Source organism: Capra hircus, chromosome 4 (assembly GCF_001704415.2).
Source record: "Capra hircus breed San Clemente chromosome 4, ASM170441v1, whole genome shotgun sequence".
Lineage (NCBI taxonomy): Eukaryota > Metazoa > Chordata > Mammalia > Artiodactyla > Bovidae > Capra > Capra hircus.
Genome location: NC_030811.1, coordinates 58,226,243 through 58,246,991, shown reverse-complemented (window position 1 = coordinate 58,246,991; position 20,749 = coordinate 58,226,243).

Here is a 20,749-nt window from a genome sequence, read left to right as displayed (position 1 = left end):
GGAGTAAGCGTCTTTTAATTTCCTGGCTGCAATCACCATCTGCAGTGATTTTGGAGCCCAAAAAAATAGTCTGACACTGTTTCCACTGTTTCCCCATCTATTTCCCATGGAGTGATGGGACCGGATGCCATGATCTTCGTTTTCTGAATGTTGAGCTTTAAGCCAACTTCTTCACTCTCCTCTTTCACTTTCATCAAGAGGCTTTTTAGTTTCTCTTCACTTTCTGCCATAAGGGTGGTGTCATCTGCATATCTGAGGTTATTGATATTTCTCCCGGCAATCTTGATTCCAGCTTGTGTTTCTTCCAGTCCAGCGTTTCTCATGATGTACTCTGCATAGAAGTTAAATAAGCAGGGTGACAATATACAGCCTTGATGTACTCCTATTCCTATTTGGAACCAGTCTGTTGTTCCATGTCCAGTTCTAACTATTGCTTCCTGGCCTGCATACAGATTTCTCAAGAGGCAGGTTAGGTGGTCTGGTATTCCCATCTCTTTCAGAATTTTCCACAGCTTAATGTGCCATACAACAATGTAAATCGGCCATAATTAAACATATATCACCTCCCTCTTGAGCCTCCTTCCCGAGCCTTCCTCCCATCCCCAACTCCCACCCCTCTAGGTCATTACAGAGTACCTGGCTGGGCTTCCTGTATTATACAGGAACTTAGTACCAGCTATCTATGTTACACGTGGCAGTGTATATATGTCGATGCTACTTTCTCCATTCATCCCACTCTCTCCTCCCCACACTGTGGCCGCAAGTCTGTTCTTTACATCTGTGTCTCCATTCCTTCCCAGTAAATAGGTTCATATACTAATGCAAATAGTCCCACTTTTCTTTAGTGTCTATAATAAGAATACTGGACCACTGCTTACTTTTTTAATATAAATTAGGTTATTAGATTCTTGTCTGTGAACATTTTATTATTTATTCTTTGGAAATCTGAAAAAAATATGCATGAATGCTATTCGTTGAGTAATGGGTAGATTTTTCCTCAGTGAAAGGAAGCATTTTCCTTAGTTTCCTATGGTTATATTTTTGCACACTTACTTGAAACCATGATAAAAGTGAGTTGTGCCCAAGCTCAGCAATTCCCTCCACCATCAAGTTGTCAGAAGCTGATATACAGCTTCAGTGAATAATACGTGTGTTATATGCTAGTATTTTGCTGCTAAAACCACTACATAAAAAATCATTGAATATTTTTCATGGAGGATTCCCTGGTAGCTCAGCTGGTAAAGAATCCTCCTGCAATGCAGGAGGTTTCAATCCCTGGGTTGGGAAGATCTCCTGGAGAAGGGAATGTCTACCCACTCCAGTATTCTGGCCTGGGAAATTCCATGGACTATATATCAAAAAGATTTGGGCATGACTGAGTGACTTTCACTTCACTTTTCATGTTAATTTTAATAAAACTATGCTTATATTTTATATGTTTGTATTATATAAGCCATACAAACTCATTATGGAAAATTAATTTTGAAAAAAACAGAAAATTTAAAAGGGGAAATGTTCACCAAGGCATTATTAATATCTCATTGTTTTCTTCCAGCCTTAGGCATAAGTTTTTGTTGTTTTAATGTAAACAGTTTTATCTTTTGTTCTTCATGCAATAAATATGGCAGTGTTACATACAAACTATTTTTAATGGCTCCATAATGCCCTATTTTGTATATAAATATATGCACAGATATTTGTATCTTAACCATTATTTAGCTGTTTCCACTTTTGCGACTATGTGGATATCATAGTACAATATATAAGATATGTATAGAACTCTGCCATGAATTCTTTTTTTAATTTTCAAATTATTTCTTTAGGGTACACTCCCATAAATTTCTTTCAATAAAACACTATGTATACTGTCAATGCAGTTTGCCTCAAATTACCTCTGCAAAAGTGTTATATGCATCACCAAAAATCAGTGTGTGATAATGCTCATCTCACAACACTCATTAGCATTGGGTTTTCAATTAATAATTTTTCGCTAATTTGTAACACCCCAAATGGTATTCATTATCATTTTAATTTGCATTTATCCCATAGTTTGTCGATGGCACCCCACTCCAGTACTCTTGCCTGGAAAATCCCATGGACGGAGGAGCCTGGTGGGCTGCAGTTCATGGGGTCGCGAAGAGTCGGACATGACTGAGCCACTTCCCTTTCACTTTTCACTTTCATGCATTGGAGAAGGAAATGGCAACCCACTCCAGTATTCTTGCCTGGAGAATTCCAGGGACGGCGGAGCCTGTTGGGCTGCCGTCTGTGGGGTCACAGAGTCGGATACGAGTGAAGCGACTTAGCAGCAGCAGCATGGTTTGTGTGATTGGACCACCTGTTCTTGTTTGTAAATGGTTACATTTCCTCTTATACATTGTCTGTTTACATTTGTCTGCATATATTTTATGAAAGCCCAGCCTGGCACTGAGACCAGCTGTGTTACAGATCCTCACTGTTGCTGATTCTGTCTTGTCATTAAGCATTCCATAAAGTCGATAAAAATGCCATATTAGTTTACCTACTCCTCAATAAGCTGGGCATGATGCTTCAGCCTGTCTAAAATAGTTTATAATTTATACTATATACTTTATAGTGTATCCAGGATGTCATATTTAATATTAAATGCCACGTTTAAAAATCTCAGTGCTTCCACTGCTTTTAAATAAGGATTCAATAATCATAATTTCATGCTTGGACACCACTGACTTTGTAAATTGTGTTTTATGTATGAAATTTCTTAAACCATTATTATTGATCTCATCTGAGCTGCTTTTTATAGGTTATAGAAGGCAGAATTATTAAAATTTCAAACCCATGAATGCTCATGGAAGCATTATTTGTACCTGGTGGAGGGAGCTGGAAGCAACCTAAAGGCACCAATAGAGAGAGTGAGTAAAACAAAACAGTTCCATATCATGGAATATTACAGGGGTAAATCATCTATTCACATGTCAATAGGAATGAATCTCAAATATAAGGTTAAGAATAAAAAGCTTGGAGTGTTCCTGGTGGCCCAGTGATTAAGAATCTGCCTGCCAATGCAGGGAACATAGGTTCAACCCCTGGTCTGGAAAGATCCCACGTGCCACAGCTACTGAGACCTGCCTAGAGCCTGTGCTCTGCAGCTAGAGAAGCCCCCACGGTAAGAAGCCCGCTCCACACACAGAGCAGCCCCTGCTCACAGCAAACTAGAGAAAGCCCATGCTGCAGTGCAGACCCACAGCAGCCAAAAACAGATACGTAAATTCTTGAAAAGAAGAATTTAAAAGTTTTTTAATAGTTAAATGCAAATTTGTTTTTATTTTTTCAAAGGTCAAGGTTTTTATTACTCAGCAGTACCTTGTTTAGAACTTCAAATTGGCCTCCCTGTTTCTCTTGTATCATGCTAAATTACCTTCTTTTCTCCCCCTGTTGTTAACTACAAAGATTTTCAAAAGCAAAATTTCTAGCATGTTTCACTAATATTATTAGGGTACACTGCTTTTCTTTGAAATAAGATCTAATCAAGTATGTGGTGTTGAAGAAGACTCTTGAGAGTCCCTTGGACTGCAAGGAGATCCAACCAGTCCATTCTGAAGGAGATCAACCCTGGGATTTCTTTGGAGGGAATGATGCTACATCTGAAACTCCAGTACTTTGGCCACCTCATGCCAAGAGCTGACTCATTGGAAAAGACTCTGATGCTGGGAGGGATTGGGGGCAGGAGGAGAAGGGGACGACAGAGGATGAGATGGCTGGATGGCATGACTGACTTGATGGACGTGAGTCTGAGTGAACTCCAGGATATGGTGATGGACAGGGAGGCCTGGTGTGCTGCGATTCATGGGGTCGCAAAGAGTCAGACATGACTGAGCGACTGAGCTGAACGGAATTGAACTTAGAGGAGCCTTTGCAAATATTGACTCCCTTATTATGCTTGCCTGATACTAAAATTCATCTGTAACTTTTTAAACACAAACAGCAGTCTTTATTTTTTTTAAAATTCCATAAAAGAGGTATGTATGATTCACATATAGACATTGAGATTTTTCAAATGAAGCTGAAGGGCCCTTCATGGAATATTCTGGATTGAATCATAACCCAAAAATATAGGAGTTAACATCTGTATAGAAATAGCACCTCAACTACTGGAAAAGAAACAGCCTGTTCACACACCTTCATCTGAGAGAGACCTAAAGAATACAAAGGGAATCTTAACATGACTGGAGTTTGTTTTAACTAGGTTAGTGTGGCAGCCACAAAGGTACACCAGCCCTCAGACCTTCTTCGGGGAAAAAACTAACTGTCCACCTACAGTTTACTGACGGCTTCTTCCTGAAGCCCCTTCTGTATCTGCCACTAGTGTTCAAGCCAAGGTCACACTCTTCCGAGAAGTCTCCAGCCAGTGACAAGGCATAGCAGGCTACCAGGGCCTGGCCGTTTCTGCCCAGTGCTGGACTTTGGAACTCCCTACTGAGTAAATCAAGACCTGGTTGGATCCCCCTGGCTCTCCTTTCTTGCTCCTTCTGTTGTAGGTATCAGATCCACCTCATTCCTAAAATCTTCCCTAACCAATCCAGCTCCCTCCTCTAACAGCTGATCCCCCTTCCAATAAGCCTCTTGTCCTCTCTCAGCGTCTGTTTCCTGAAGAATCTGAGCTGACCTAGGTGGATGCCAGCCTGAATCCCAACCAGAGCAAGTTCAGGGTTTTGTCTCAGTCTGCCTGGAGAATCCCACGGACGGAGGAGCCTGGTAGGCTGTGGTCCATGGGGTCGCTAAAAGTCAGACACTGAGCAACTTCACTTTCACTTTTCACTTTCATGCATTGGAGAAGGAAATGGCAACCCACTCCAGTATTCTTGCCTGGAGAATCCCAGGGACAGAGGAGCCTGTTGGGCTGCCGTCTGTGGGTCGCACAGAGTCGGACATGACTGACGCAACTTAGCAGCACAGCTAGGGATTCTGGAGAGTTGTGCTGTTCTGTGTGTGTGCAGGGCTTATAAGTATAAAACAAAACAACTCTGACTGTAGGAAAATCTAGTTTTCCATGAATTTTCCTGACAACTCAGAGATGGTGCCACCAATGAAACTTCTTTTTAGAAGTTCACTGAGGCCCTGAAGGTAATCCCTTTTGGGGCTATATTGTGGTAGCTGTTGTCAGGAGAGGGGAACTGCGTGACTGTGAGATAGATACCCATGCTTCTCACACCCTGGACCTTAGTCAAACCTCAGAGTTCCCAGAACAAAGTGCTATGTGAACCATAGAAGCCAGGCATTCAAACCATCAAAGCTTAGTAAATACATATGCACGTGTCTTTGAGGATTTAGACACTGAAATTTGATCACAAATTACTCTAGCCAAGTCCAGTTATCTTAAATGTAACAGCTGGGCTTTATTAGACACTCTCTAGTATACTGGAAAGCAAAGCTATCATAGTCTGAAACATAGTTCATGTTTATTCCCCATACTTACCAAAATGATTTGCTGTATTATAAAAGCCATTTCTTTTTGTAATAACTAGGAAGGAATGTCCACTAAAAAGTTACAGTGCACAAAATGTTTATTTTATGCAGGCCTAGTGCCATCTGCTGGCTATGACGTCTTATAACATTTGTCATGAAATAGTGTCCTACTCTGTGACTCCAAGGGCTGTGTTCCCGAGGCTCCTCTGTCCATGGAATTCTCCAGTCAGGAATACTGGAGTGGGTTGCCATGCAAACTGGTTCCTTAACACTTTCTATAGGTATGTTATTTCAGCAAACTGATTCCTGAACACTTTTTGTAGGTCATGTTATTTCGTGAATGAAATGTGTTTCACGTTTGCGTGTGTTTTAATAGAAAATAGGGGGCGTCCCTGGTAAAGAGTAAGAGTCTGTCTGCAATTCAGGAGACCTGGGTTTGATCCCGGGGTTGAGAAGATTCCCTGGCGAAGAGAATGGCAACCCACTCCAGTATTCTTGCCTGGAAAATTCCATGGAGGAGCCTGGCAGGCTACAGTCCATGGGGTCTCAAAGAGTCCAGCATGATTGGGTGACTAACACTTTCACTTTCACTTTAATAGAAAATAGGAAAAATCCAAAGGAGAAATGAAGAGAACTCAAGGGCATGAACTGCACTTTTTTGTTTTTGTTTTTGTTTTTTTTACATTGTGATTTACTCACAGTGATAGAAGCATAATTTCTGCTTCTCTCCCTTGCCCCCACACCTCTGCTATTTAATTCATCCAACTCCCACCTCCCATGTCTTAGAAGGTTCTGTTTGATTTCATCCCTCCCTCTCTGTCCAGGACCCCGGATACACTGATACTCCCAACACAGCACTTTCACTGCAGCAACAATGAACAGCTTGAAATCGCCATGTCCCTTTCTCTTGCCTGTGCTCACACTCTCCCCTCAGTCTATCAAGGCCTTAACTGTTGTTCTCCTCTTGCTCATCTTTCACGTCTCTGCTCAGAAGCCCCCTCCTCCTGGAAGCTGGGGTCCTGCCAGCTCCTCCGTAGTCTGCTAATGTCACTTCTCTTTCCCATGTTGTTTGACCTTTTAAGTTGTCTGATTATCCTTGGGAGTCTTTAATTGAGCTGTGAGCTACTAAAATACAAGATTCTGATTTATTTCTGTTTTCCACCCACCACAGTACCTGGCATTGTGCTAGGTACACTAGTGCACTAGGTAGGTACACTGTGCTAGATGCACTAGGCACTCCCTAGTAAAATTTCAGTAAATACCGCGTGAAGGAATAATGTGGAAAATAACTAGAAAAATTGAGTGGTGAGTGATCCCTTTAGGTCTCTCTTCCTGTCTGCTGCTGCTGCTGCTGCTGCTAAGTCACTTCAGTCGTGTCCGACTCTGTGCGACCCCATAGATGGCAGCCCACCAGGCTCCCCCGTCCCTGGGATTCTCCAGGCAAGAACACTGGAGTGGGTTGCCATTTCCTTCTCCAATGCAGGAAAGTGAAAAGTGAAAGTGAAGTCGCTCAGTCGTGTCTGACTCTTCGCGACCCCATGGACTGCAGCCCACCAGGCTCCCCATTGCCTTCTCCACTTTCCCTGTTTACTCTCCCTCTTATACAGTTATTACTAGTTTGCTTGTGTGCCCAATCATTTGCAACTCTTTGCAACCCCATGGACTGCAGCCCACCAGACTCCTCTGTCCATGGGATTCTCCAGGCAAGAATATTGGGGTGGGTTGCCATTTCCTTCTCCAGGGGATCTTCCCAATCTGGGGATCGAACCTGCGTCTCCTGCATTGCAGGCAGATTCTTCACCGGCTGAGTTGATTATCCCACAGGTGGATCAACATGGTCTTAATTATTTTCAGGTATCCAACACTGTATTAGGTGCTCTGAGGATCAGGTTCAAAATATCAGTATCTAAATTAAGACTGAGTTTGGATCCCTGCTCTGTCACTCACTAGCTGGGCACTTCATTTAACATTTTAAAATTTTACCATCTACAAAATGGAGGTAATAAAGGTATATCCCTCTAAATGGCCTTTTGAAGAAAAAGAAAATGAGGTAACACATGTAAAGAGTATAAAACAGAGTTAAGTGTACAGTTAAGCTGCTTGTTGTTCTGTTTGTTGTTGTTCTTATGAAACTCCAGGAACCGACTGAAGATCAGCGCAGAGAACTGCTGCCTAGGTTGGGGTTCTTTATTCCTTAGAGAGTCTCTGCCTCTTCTAGAGTCCATTGTCAGCATTTTGCTATGTCAGTTTGCAGAAGTTTTACTACTGTGTTGTTTCTCTGATCAGGGCTAATTTTATCTTTAAAAAAGCCATTCTGCTAAAAACAGAAATGTGCACAGCCTAAATATGTGACTGTATTGGGCTTCCCTTGTGGCTCAGCTGGTAAAGAATCTGCCTGCAATGCAGGAGACCTGGGTTCAATCCCTGGGTTGGGAAGATCCCCTGGAGAAGGGAAAGGCTACCCACTCCACTATTCTGGCCTGGAGGATTCCATGGACTGTATAGCCCATGGGGTCGCAAAGAGTCAGACACGACTGAGCAACTGTCACTTATGGCTTATTCTACAAAAGCTGGTAACTGTAGTGTAGCCAGATCACGTTGCCTTGAAAATAACTTAGAATTTACTCAGTTGGCTTTGCCTTTAGGTATAAAATAAGAAACCCAACCATCTCAGGTCTCCAAAGTTTAGCTTCTGATTTAACTTACTAGTAAAGGCAAGGCAAATTAAAACAGAAAAATAACTGCTTTTAAAAAGGACACAAATACCATCAAGGGAGTTGATGTCCTGTGTACAAATTTTACCTAATGTCACAGGCTCGTTGGGTAGAGGTTGGTGAAACTGGCTGTCTCAGTTTACTTCTAGATGGAGTTTGCAAATATTTTTCTAAATTCCTATTCTTATAGATGACTTAACCTTAAGAGAGTCAAATAGGAGAAAGAGTAAACAGAGGCAAGGGTTTGTGGCTTGGTTCTTTAACAAGTCATTCTCTCTCTCTTCTCTACCTCTCGCTCCTGCTACTGGAATCAAGGTTCGGAGAAAGGAAGGGATGGTGGAAGAGGGGAAGATGTGGAGGGAAAGGAAGGCGGTGGCTGGTGGTTGAGATAGATGATAGTAGCTATCTGGTTTGCCTAGAGCAGCTTCCCAGAAGCTCTTTTTCATGTAATTAGATAAAGCCATGATGGTGGACAGTCATAGTATAAAACTTGTCTTGTATGACCAATGTCTCAGATTATCTACTTAGGCTGGGGACTCAATCTCAACCGAGCCGACTTTTCCACACTCTGCTCCCCTCAGCAGTTGATTTCTTTCTTTTCCCTAGGCACTATTTTCCTACTATTACTAGCACCCAAGAGAAAATAAACTTTGATTTTACAGTGTTTTAGCTGATGCCACTTTCTCAGCTTAGGTGGTTTTTAATTATGGATTCATACACATGTATGAAATTACTTTCATACTTAGAAATCTGACATACACACAAAACCATCCTCATATTGGGTGTATCCACATCCTGAGTCAGAAGCAAGGTCATAGAAAAGTAGAACGAGATCCTCGATGAAGAAACATTGCTTTCTCTAGAAGTACCCCCTCCTGTAGGAAAATGAATGTAGTCATTATTAAGGCGAGAAATTTTGGGCATTATAACAGTTTTCTTAACTGAGTCTATTTCAGAAGATAAATATGAGAGTTCGGTAAAAGTATACTAAGACTTTTCACTAGGTCACCTATTCCGTTCTCCAGACCAGAAAAATAGGAATGAAATTCCTGCTTCCTCCTTTATGCCTTCACCATAGGATAAAGACTTCCATTGCGGGATCAACATTTCAGTGGCTTTCACTCTATTAACCTTCATTTGGTTTCCAACCCTTTTGAGCTGGGGCCCATCAACGATTCTCCTGCTTGGTGTTGCTTGCACCAATGGAATAAAACCAAGTTTGGTGCAGAAGCAAAGGAAAGCTTCATCCTTAGATAAGAGAATGGAGAGGTGTGAGCTTTTGCTCTAGACACATGCTTTCCCCAAAGGGCTGCTTTATAGAGTTTGGAGGTGAAGAGTAAGGAGCTCTCTAGGGGCAGGCACAGTCATGTTGCTCAGGCCTCCAGCTTGCAGTGTCGGGTGCAATGTCTCTGCAGGTGGCCCACCAAGTTGAGGTGTCAGTGCAGTGGCTCACACTGGGAACTCTAATCTGATATGTTAGGTACCATACCAGGCCTCTGCACACAGCCACCTAGAGGTGAGTGGAACTAAGCACAAAAGACATTAGGCCTTATCACCCAGATTACATCTTACTAATATTTTTCCTGGGTATCCAGTGGGCTTTGCTGGTGACAGTTTTCCCTAGGAGTACAAATCAGGCCTTGATAGAAAAGCCTTCCTTTGCATGCCCAAGACCTAACTTGATGCCTGATTTTCATAAGTGCTTGGATGAATTTATATATACAAACAGATTCTGTGTACATGGTTTCCATGGAGAATCAGACTAGGCAAATAAGGGAAATCAGTGGGTCTTGAAGTTAAAAAAAATGACCAAGCATATTATAATACTGCTTAGATGAATTCCACTCTTTTGTGATGGGTATCTGTCTTTCTGTTTGCAGCTACTCCTCGCTCACCTGACCAGCAGAAGTCTCTTTTGCAGGCAACTTGCTCTAGTTTGGCTTCCCAGGTGGCACTAGCGGTAAAGAGTCTGCCTCCCAATGCAGGAGATACGAGAGACATGGGTTCAATCCCTACGTTGAGAAGGTCCTTGGAGGAGGAAATGGCATCCCACTCCAGTATTCCTGCCTGGAGAATTCCACGGGCAGAGAAGCCTGGCAGGTTACAGTCCATGGGGTTGCCTAGAGTTGACATGACTGAACACATGCTTCTTATCCCCATTCCACTCTTAATTCAGATGATCTGTAAGGCCTTTGGCTCTTAAAAGCCCATGATCTGTGAAGACTCATTGCCACTGACACCTTAATTTCAGGAGGAGGGGAAGAGCAAAGCAGTTTACACTAAAATGTGAAAATGGCAGACATTTTTAGGTTCAGGTGAGAGATATGTAAACACTGGAGTTCTAGAGTTCTACCTTCACAAGAAATTTTAGAAGATAGATGAAATAATTTAAATATTATTGTTGCAAAACAAAAGTGAAAATGGATAACAAATAGACTGTCTCACGGCATATGCTGTCAGTCATTTGAAAGGTAAGGAAGTTTCCATTCAATATGTTTTCAAGAAAGGCCTTCCAAAAGTTTATGTTGATGATTTTTTTAGTAACACACTTAGACCCTGAATTCAACCCAGTTTAATTCAGTTAAGTACTTTGTAAGCATTTTTTTCATGGCTGGTGACAGAAGGAGCAGTGGTAGGATTGGTATAGCTTGGGGGTGCAAGGCAAGGCTGAACGTGGGGGTGGGGAGCCAGTCTTGGCTGGTGCAGCAGAGGAGAGGGAAAGGGAGGCAGGCACACAGGTCATTCTGCAAACCCGGGAACTCCAGCTCACAGCAGGACTCCTGCTCTTTCTATTCTCACAATAATAGGTCAATTATATCTCAATAAAAAAGGAAGACAAAATTTTTAAAAAGTGATTCAGTGGGGAGCTGCAGAGACACTGAGTTGCACAGCTGACTCAGCACCAGGCTCACTGGCAGACTTAGGGACCCTGTTTGTTCTTGGGGAAGTTCAGGTTTCTGCTGTCCAGACTACAGGCTTCTCTGCTGAGTCAAGCACAAGATTAGCCTTGAACAAAAGACAAGGGCACAGGCCTTTGCAACATTTCTTTCTTTTTTTTTTAATAGAGCCCATTTGCTGGAATTTAAAATGCTCTCAGTTCAGTTCAGTTCAGTCGCTCAGTTGTGTCTGACTCTTTGTGACCCCAAGAATCACAGCACGCCAGGCCTCCCTGTCCATCACCAACTCCCGGAGTTCACTCAGACTCACGTCCATCAAGTCCGTAATGCCATCCAGCCATCTCATCCTCTGTCGTCCCCTTCTCCCCCTGCCCCCAAATCCCTCCCAGCATCAGAGTCTTTTCCAATGAGTCAACTCTTCGCATGAGGTGGCCAAAGTACTGGAGCTTCAGCTTTAGCATCATTCCTTCCAAAGAAATCCCAGGGTTGATCTCCTTCAGAATGGACTGGTTGGATCTCCTTGCAGTCCAAGGGACTCTCAAGAGTCTTCTCCAACACCACAGTTCAAAAGCATCAACTCTTTGGCGATCAGCCTTCTTCACAGTCTAACTCTCACATCCATACATGACTACTGGAAAAACCATAGCCTTGACTAGACGGACCTTAGTCGGCAAAGTAATGTCTCTATTTTGAACATACTATCTAGGTTGGTCAAAACTTTTCTTCTAAGAAGTAAGCGTCTTTTAATTTCATGGCTGCAACCACCATCTGCAGTGATTTTGGAGGCCCCCAAAATAAAGTCTGACACTGTTTCCACTGTTTCCCCATCTATTTCCCATGAAGAGATGGGACCGGATGCCATGATCTTTGTTTTCTGAATGTTGAGCTTTAAGCCAACTTTTTCACTCTCCTCTTTCACTTTCATCAAGAGGCTTTTTGGTTCCTTTTCACTTTCTGCCATAAGGGTGGTGTCATCTGCATACCTGAGGTTATTGATATTTCTCCTGGCAATCTTGATTCCAGCTTGTGTTTCTTCCAGTCCAACATTTCTCATGATGTACTCTGCATAGAAGTTAAATAAGCAGGGTGACAATATACAGCCTTGACATACTCCTTTTCCTATTTGGAACCAGTCTGTTGTTCCATGTCCAGTTCTAACTGTTGCTTCCTGACCTGCATACAGATTTATCAAGAGGCAGGTTAGGTGGTCTGGTATTCCCATCTCTTTCAGAATTTTCCAGAGTTGATTGTGATCCACACAGTCAAAGGCTTTGGCATAGTCAAGAAAGCAGAAATAGATGCTTTTCTGGAACTCTCTTGCTTTTTCCATGATCCAGCAGATGTTGGCAATTTGATCTCTGGTTCCTCTGCCTTTTCTAAAACCAGCTTGAACATCTGGAAGTGCACGGTTCATGTATGGCTGAAGCCTGGCTTGGAGAATTTTGAGCATTACTTTGCTAGCATGTGAGATGAGTGCAATTGTGCGGTAGTTTGAGCATTCTTTTGCATTGCCTTTCTTTGGAATTAGAATGAAAGCTGACCTTTTCCAGTCCTGTGGCCACTGCTGAGTTTTCCAAATTTGCTGGTATATTGAGTGCAGCACTTTCACAGCATCATCTTTCAGGATTTGAAACAGCTCAACTGGAATTCCATCACCTCCACTAGCTTTGTTCATAGTGATGCTTTCTAAGGCCCACTTGACTTCACATTCCAAGATGTCTGGCTCTAGATTAGTGATCACATCATCATGATTATCTGGGTCATGAAGATCTTTTTTGTACAGTTCTTCCGCTCTAGAGGAAATCAAATTCTCATCTGAGGCAACTTTGTGATGGTCTGAGGTGTGTGTGCAACTCCGTGTAGCTCCTGAGGGTGTGGAGCTGTTCCCAATGATATGAATGGAGCATTCAGCCAGACAGGATAGGCGCTCAATTTAGGACATGGAAGTGAATGGCTGATGTGATATCTTGCTGATCCCTCTCAAAGGCAAAGTTCCCCAAGTATGTAAAAGACTTGAAAAATAACATAAAATTGCCTTGCACTCATAAAGTAGCAGAATGTGAAAAACAAACAAACAAACATTTTTAAGGCTTTTGCTCCACAAGAAGAAGGAAATGATATGGTGGTGGGGGAGAACAATGATGAAGCATGGCACGCTGCTGCATTTGATTGTGAAGCAAGGCGCGCTGCTGCATTTGATTGTGAAGCAAGGCGCGCTGCTGCATTTGATTGTGAAGCATGGCGCGCTGCTGCATTTGATTGTGAAGCATGGCGCGCTGCTGCATTTGATTGTGAAGCAAGGCGCGCTGCTGCATTTGATTGTGAAGCATGGCGCGCTGCTGCATTTGATTGTGAAGCATGGCGCGCTGCTGCATTTGATTGTGAAGCAAGGCGCGCTGCTGCATTTGATTGTGAAGCAAGGCACGCTGCTGCATTTGATTGTGAAGCAAGGCGCGCTGCTGCATTTGATTGTGAAGCAAGGCGCGCTGCTGCATTTGATTGTGAAGCATGGCGCGCTGCTGCATTTGATTGTGAAGCAAGGCGCGCTGCTGCATTTGATTGTGAAGCAAGGCGCGCTGCTGCATTTGATTGTGAAGCATGGCATGCTGCTGCATTTGATTGTGAAGCAAGGCGCGCTGCTGCATTTGATTGTGAAGCATGGCGTGCTGCTGCATTTGATTGTGAAGCATGGCGTGCTGCTGCATTTGATTGTTTATGCAGCCAGAGATACAGAGGAAGTCCGAAAACCTATTAAGTGATGTCTTAATACAAGAGTGAAAATGAGTGTTAGTGTATATTGAGCTGTCAACTAGGCAGCTGAGGGCAATTGAGATCAGAACTGCTATGAGTCTGGGTTGATGCAGATTCTCTCTTTCAACTTCTTCATGGTGATCAGTAACTTTAGGGTGAGTCCAAAGACACTTGGCTTTGCCATGGTTTAGTTTACCTGTCCCTGAAGTAGAGAATATTCAGTGTGACCACGTCCGACAGCTGAAGAACACTGATGTTTGTGAAGTGTTGACCCTCTCTCAGGGAGCAGAGCCTGTACAGGATAGCTCTCAGAGATGTGTGACAGGTTATTAACCTCAGACATGGTTAACAGACAAGAAAAATGCTGGCACTCATGCCAAGAAAGTCACTTTCAAGGCAAAATCAGACAATTTTAACAAATGATCACCAGCCTGCTATGCCTCTGAAAAAATTCTCTGCTCTTGAGGACCCTCAGGAGGAGACAGACAAATAAACCGACAGTTACACCCAGTATTACAGGCACCATATATTTCCAGAATGTGAAAATAAACACAGAAACACGTATGAACACTGCATGGACACTGGATCATAATGACTCATGGGAGGTTGAAGTTATCAGTTTGCAAAAGAGCTACATATGGACTAATGGACACCCCCCTTCCCCCTGTGAAACTCTCAGCACTTCTCAGTGAAAGCAGAAGTCAGATTCCCACAGCATTTTCAAAATCCCCACAAATTCGGCATTTTAAAAATCCTTTCCAGAAAGGGAAGGACAGGAAGATGTAAATTGTATATAGAATTCAATAATTGTTAGGTATTTAATATTACTGCAACTGCTGTTGTTGGCCAAAATGAAGTAAGCCCTCTGTACCCTCTTTCTCTAACTAGGGCTAAAATTGACACGATGAAATTCAGATATTTAAGGAATCTGAAAAGTAAGCAGAGGAAAGTAAAAAATTGAAAAACCAGCATTTGGGGTCATTTTTCTTCCTTTATTTCACCCTTCTCCCAGGAAAGTGGGCCCAGTTATGGAACTGGACAGCAGTCAGAGACATCAGAAATCTGAACCTATCTTTGTCACCAAAACAAGAAAGGGGCCCCCCTGCAACCTGAAAAGTATGGGACACATCCAATTTTTTCCTCTTTTTTAATTTGTAACACAAGGGTGGCCCCAGTCTGGAACTTCATTGCAGTGGTTGTGTTATGAACACCTAAAGCCCTAAGGAAAAAAAAAAATTGAGTCTCTCTGGTCAGAGGATCAGGCAAAAAGGGTTTTCTGTGTCCCAAAGATGATAGGGGAAAGCTCCATTATTGTTTCCTCTCTTTTATCTCACCACTCTGCCCTGAATGTAGTGCCAGTCACATAGAACTGCCGAACAGATCCAAGTAAACTACGAGGAGTCCATTTTTCTGGCCAGAGGAACCAGGTACCAGTGGCCCTGGGAACTGGAGTTCAGTTCAGTTCAGTTCAGTTCATTTCAGCTGCTCAATCGTGTCTGACTCTTTGCGACCCCGTGAATCACAGCATGCCAGGCCTCCTTGTCCATCACCAACTCCCAGAGTTCACTCAAACTCATGTCCATCGAGTTGGTGATGCCATCCAGCCATCTGATCCTCTGTCATCCCCTTCTTCTCCTGTCCCCAATCCCTCCCAGCATCAGGGTCTTTTCCAATGAGTCAACTCTTCACATGAGGCGGCCAAAGTATTGGAGTTTCAGCTTTAGCATCAGTCCTTCCAATGAACACCCAGGACTGATCTCCTTTAGGATGGACTGGTTGAATCTCCTTGCAGTCCAAGGGACTCTCAAGAGTCTTCTCCAACACCACAGTTCAAAAGCATCAATTCTTCAGCGCTCAGCTTTCTTTATATTCCAACTCTCACAACCATAGCCTTAACTAGATGGACTTTTGTTGGCAAAGTAATGTCTCTGCTTTTCAATCTGCTATCTAGGTTGGTCATAACTTTCCTTCCAAGGAGTAAGTGTCTTTTAATTTCATGGCTGCAATCACCATCTGCAGTGATTTTGAAGCCCCCCCCCAAATGAAGTCTGATACTGTTTCCACTGTTTCCCCATCTATTTCCCATGAAGTGATGGGACCAGATGCCATGATCTTAGTTTTCTGAATGTTGAGTTTTAAGCCAACTTTTTCACTCTCCTCTTTCACTTTCATCAAGAGGCTCTTTAGTTCCTCTTCACTTTCTGCCATAAGGGTGGTGTCATCTGCATATCTGAGGTTATTGATATTTCTTCTGGCAATCTTGATTCCAGCTTGTGCTTCTTCCAGCCCAGCATTTCTCATGATGTACTCTGCATATAAGTTAAATAAGCAGGGTGACAATATACAGCCTTGATGTACTTCTTTTCCTGTTTGGAACCAGTCTGTTGTTCCATGTCCAGTTCCAACTGTTGCTTCCTGACAGAATGTGGTCCACTGGAGAAGGGAATGGCAAACCACTTCAGTATTCTTGCCTTGAGCAGCCCATGAACAGTATGAAAAGGCAAAACGATAGGATACTGAAATAGGAACTCCCCAGGTCACTAAGTGCCAATATGCTACAGGAGATCAGTGGAGAAATAACTCCAGAAAGAATGAAGGGATGGAACCAAAGCAAAAACAATACCCAGCTGTGGATGTGACTGGTGATAGAAGCAAGGTCCGATGCTGTAAAGAGCAATATTCCATAGGAACCTGGAATGTTAGGTCCATGAATCACGGCAAATTGGAAGTGGTCAAACAGGAGATGGCAAGAGTGGATGTTGACATTCTAGGAATCAGTGAACTAAAATGGACTGGAATGGGAACTGGAGAGTGTGTGGGAAACCCTGGAGAGGCCAGAACTGGAGAAACAAATGCTCTAAATTCTGTGAACAAATCAACACGGCTCTGGGCTTACTGCCCAGGCTGCACATGAAAGAGTCAGACCTAAAACCGTATCACAGTTACTTGGAAACCTGACCTGAGGTGAAACCAGTTCCACAGAATTTTTTTTTATCTGTACCTAATGAGGTTGATTCATTGCTAAAGCAAACAAACAAAAATCAATATTATCACTACACAAAGCAATCTATAGATTCAATGCAATCCCTATCAAGCTACCAGCAGTATTTTTCACAGAGCTAGAACAAATAATTTCACAATTTGTATGGAAATACAAAATACCTCAAATAGCCAAAGCAATCTTGAGAAAGAAGAATGGAACTGGAGGAATCAACCTGCCTGACTTCAGGCTCTACTACAAAGCCACAGTCATCAAGACAGTATGGTACTGGCACAAAGACAGAAATATAGATCAATGGAACAAAATAGAAAGCCCAGAGATAAATTCACACACCTATGGACACCTTATCTTCGACAAAGGAGGCAAGAATATACAATGGATTAAAGACAATCTCTTTAACAAGTGGTGCTGGGAAAACTGGTCAACCACTTGTAAAAGAATGAAACTAGAATATTTTCTAACACCATACACAAAAATAAACTCAAAATGGATTAAAGATCTAAATGAAAGACCAGAAACTATAAAACTCTTAGAGGAGAACATAGGCAAAACACTCTCTGACATACATCATAGCAGGATCCTCTATGACCCACCTCCCAGAATATTGGAAATAAAAGCAAAAATAAACAAATGGGACCTAATTAAATTTAAAAGCTTCTGCACAACAAAGGAAACTATAAGCAAGGTGAACAGACAGCCTTCAGAATGGGAGAAAATAATAGCAAATGAAGCAACTGACAAACAACTAATCTCAAAAATATACAAGCAACTTATGCAGCTCAATTCCAGGTAAATAAGTGACCCAATCAAAAAATGGGCCAAAGAACTAAACAGACATTTCTCCAAAGAAGACATACAGATGGCTAACAAACACATGAGAAGATGCTCAACATCACTCATTATCAGAGAAATGCAAATCAAGACCACAATGAGTTACCATTTCACACCAGTCAGAATGGCTGCGATCCAAAAGTCTACAAGCAATAAGCGCTGGAGAGAGTGTGGAGAAAAGGGAACCCTCTTACACTGTTGGTGGGAATGCAAACAGCCACTATGGAGAACAGCGTGGCGATTCCTTAAAAAACTGGAAATAGAACTGCCTTATGACCCAGCAATCCCACTGCTGGGCATATACACCGAGAAAACCAGAATTGAAAGAGACACATGTACCCCAGTGTTCATCACAGCACTGTTTATAATAGCCAGGACATGGAAGCAACCTAGAGGTCCATCAGCTGATGAATGGATAAGAAAGCTGTGGTACATAAACACAACGGAGTATTGCTAAGTCACTTCAGTCGTGTCCGACTCTGTGTGACCTCATAGATGGCAGCCCAAAAGGCTCCCCCGTCCCTGGGATTCTCCAGGCAAGAACACTGGAGTGGGTTGCCATTGCCTTCTCCAATGCATGAAAGTGAAAAGTGAAAGTGAAGTTGCTCAGTCATGTCTGAACCTCAGTGACCCCATGGACTGCAGCCTTCCAGGCTCCTCCGTCCATAGGATTTTCCAGGCAAGAGTACTGGAGTGGGGTGCCATTGCCTTCTCCGCAATGGAGTATTACTCAGGCATTAAAAAGAATACATTTGAATCAGTTCTAATGAGGTGGATGAAACTAGAGCCTATTATACAGAGTGAAATAAGCCAGAAAGAAAAACACCAATACAGTATACTAACACGTATATATGGAATTTAGAAAGATGGTAACATAACCCTGTATGCGAGACAGCAAAAGAGACACAGATGTATAGAACAGTCTTTTGGACTCTGTGCGAGAGGGAGGGGGGTGGGACAATTTGGGAGAATGGCATTGAAACATGTATAATATCATATATGAAACGAATTGCAAGTCCAGGTTTGATGCATGATACTGGATGCTTGGGGCTGGTGCACTGGGGTGACCCAGAGGGATGGTACGGGGAGGGAGGAGGGAGGGGGTTCAGGATGGGGAACACGTGCATACCTGTGGCGGATTCATGTTGATGTATGGCAAAACCAATACAATATTGTAAAGTAATTAACCTCCGATTAAAATAAATACATTTCTATAAAATTTAAAAAATCAATTGTATCCAGGAATTTGAAGAGAGAAAAACTCCAAAAATCTCCAGTGGATTTGAATAGATGCCAATCTACTCCAAAATAGCAAAAGTCACATTCTTTTAAAGTGCCTATATGGGCATATTCTGGGTCATTATATAAAACCTAAATTAAAAAAGAATAATTGAAAGTGCTCAGGTATGTAGACAGTAATAAATATGTATGACCATAAAATAATTTAAAAAAATCAAAAGCAGAAAGATAGCTAGAAAACATCCAAACATTTAGAAACTAAACAATACTATCCAAATAGTCCATTGGTCAAAGAAGTAAGGGAAGTTTGGAGGGAAATAAGGAAATGTTTTAAAGTGAATAACAATAAAAGTATAACAATTGGAAGTGCTTTGAGAAAAAATTTATAACATTAAATGTTCATATTAAGAAAAGAGAGTCTCAAATCAATAGTCTAAGCTTCCAGATTAAGAAATTGGAAAAGAAGAACAAATTCAATGAAAAGTATGCAGGAGGAAGGAATACATAGAGATAAGAGCAAAAGTCAATGAAAGTGAAATCAGAAAACAATAAACAGAGTCAATGAGAATATCAACAAAATGCATAAAATTCCAGTTAAATCAACAGACAGGGATGGTGGGGGAGCAAAAACTACCAGGATCAGTAATGAAAGAGTAGACATCACTAGGAATGCCACCAGGGGCCCCATGTTCCCAGGGGACCCAGGTCCCTTGGAGACACTGGAGATTCACTGGAGGAAGATATCAATGCCTCAGAGCTTAGGATGACTCTCAAGGAGGGGCTGTGGACTGTAACTGCAGACCCCAAGAAAGGTGCTAGCGTAACTAGTGATGGGGATTCGGTCTAGGGCTAGTTTAGGGGCCATGTGGGAGGAACGTGGTGGTCAGAACTGTTACTCCGAATCATGTTCAGCCTAGCTCTTGAGGGAATTTTAATGACTCTTATGACACCATGAAGTGTGACCATTGACAGGCAAAGATTCCCTCAGGGGTTGCAAAGACAGGGAAGTTCTGGGAAGCATGAACTTTTGATTCAGCCAGAGTTGCTTTCAAAGTCAGGCTTCTGGCTACGGCAAAGTAACCTTCTCTCACTCATGCTGCAAAAGGGAAATCCTGGACAGCTAGGGAAGACATGGCCAGACACCCCGACATTTAGTGGGGTGCTCAATGCATACTGGTTTCTTTCCATCCACCTGAGAGGCCAGGCTTCTCATTTGCCAGAATTGTCACTTTGGGTCAGGAAGAGCCAAGTCCAACGGGAGCTGGACAGAACCTGTGGCAGCCACAGTGGCCATTCCTTGAGGAGGATGGAGATGCAGGAGGCAGTGCTCCCCAGAGCAGGTGTGAAGCAGCAGTGGTGGGAGGCTAAGCGTGAATGACCGGCAGACGAGACATGGACCTGCAGCAGCCTGTTTGCACAAGCAGAAGAGCATGCTGGGAGAGATGCCAGCTGGGCCCACCATGGGCTGACGCTGTAGGAAGCTGAACAGACCCCCCGGGGTTGGGGGGAAGACCTTCCAAGAGAAGAGGTTTGAGGGCAGTAAACTGGCGCTGACAGCACAGGCTCCACTGCTGGAGAGAGTGACGCATCCAAGCCTGGTGCAAAGGGAGCTGTTGGTGCCCACCCAGCCCAGCCCCTGGGATGCAGGTGTTTGTCTGTTTCTTGGGGAGAGGGAAGAAAACATCAATGCCTATTTAAACATGACCATTCTATCTGCAAATTTCTAACACAGAAAGTCACAAGGAGCCCTGCTCAGCATCCCTCCCACAGCTGTTAACACAGAGATGGTTCTCTCCCCACACTTTGCTGTCAGCTTTGCTCAGGTCATCAGAGCAGGTGGGTGGCAGAGAAACTGGACCTCTCTTCTCCCA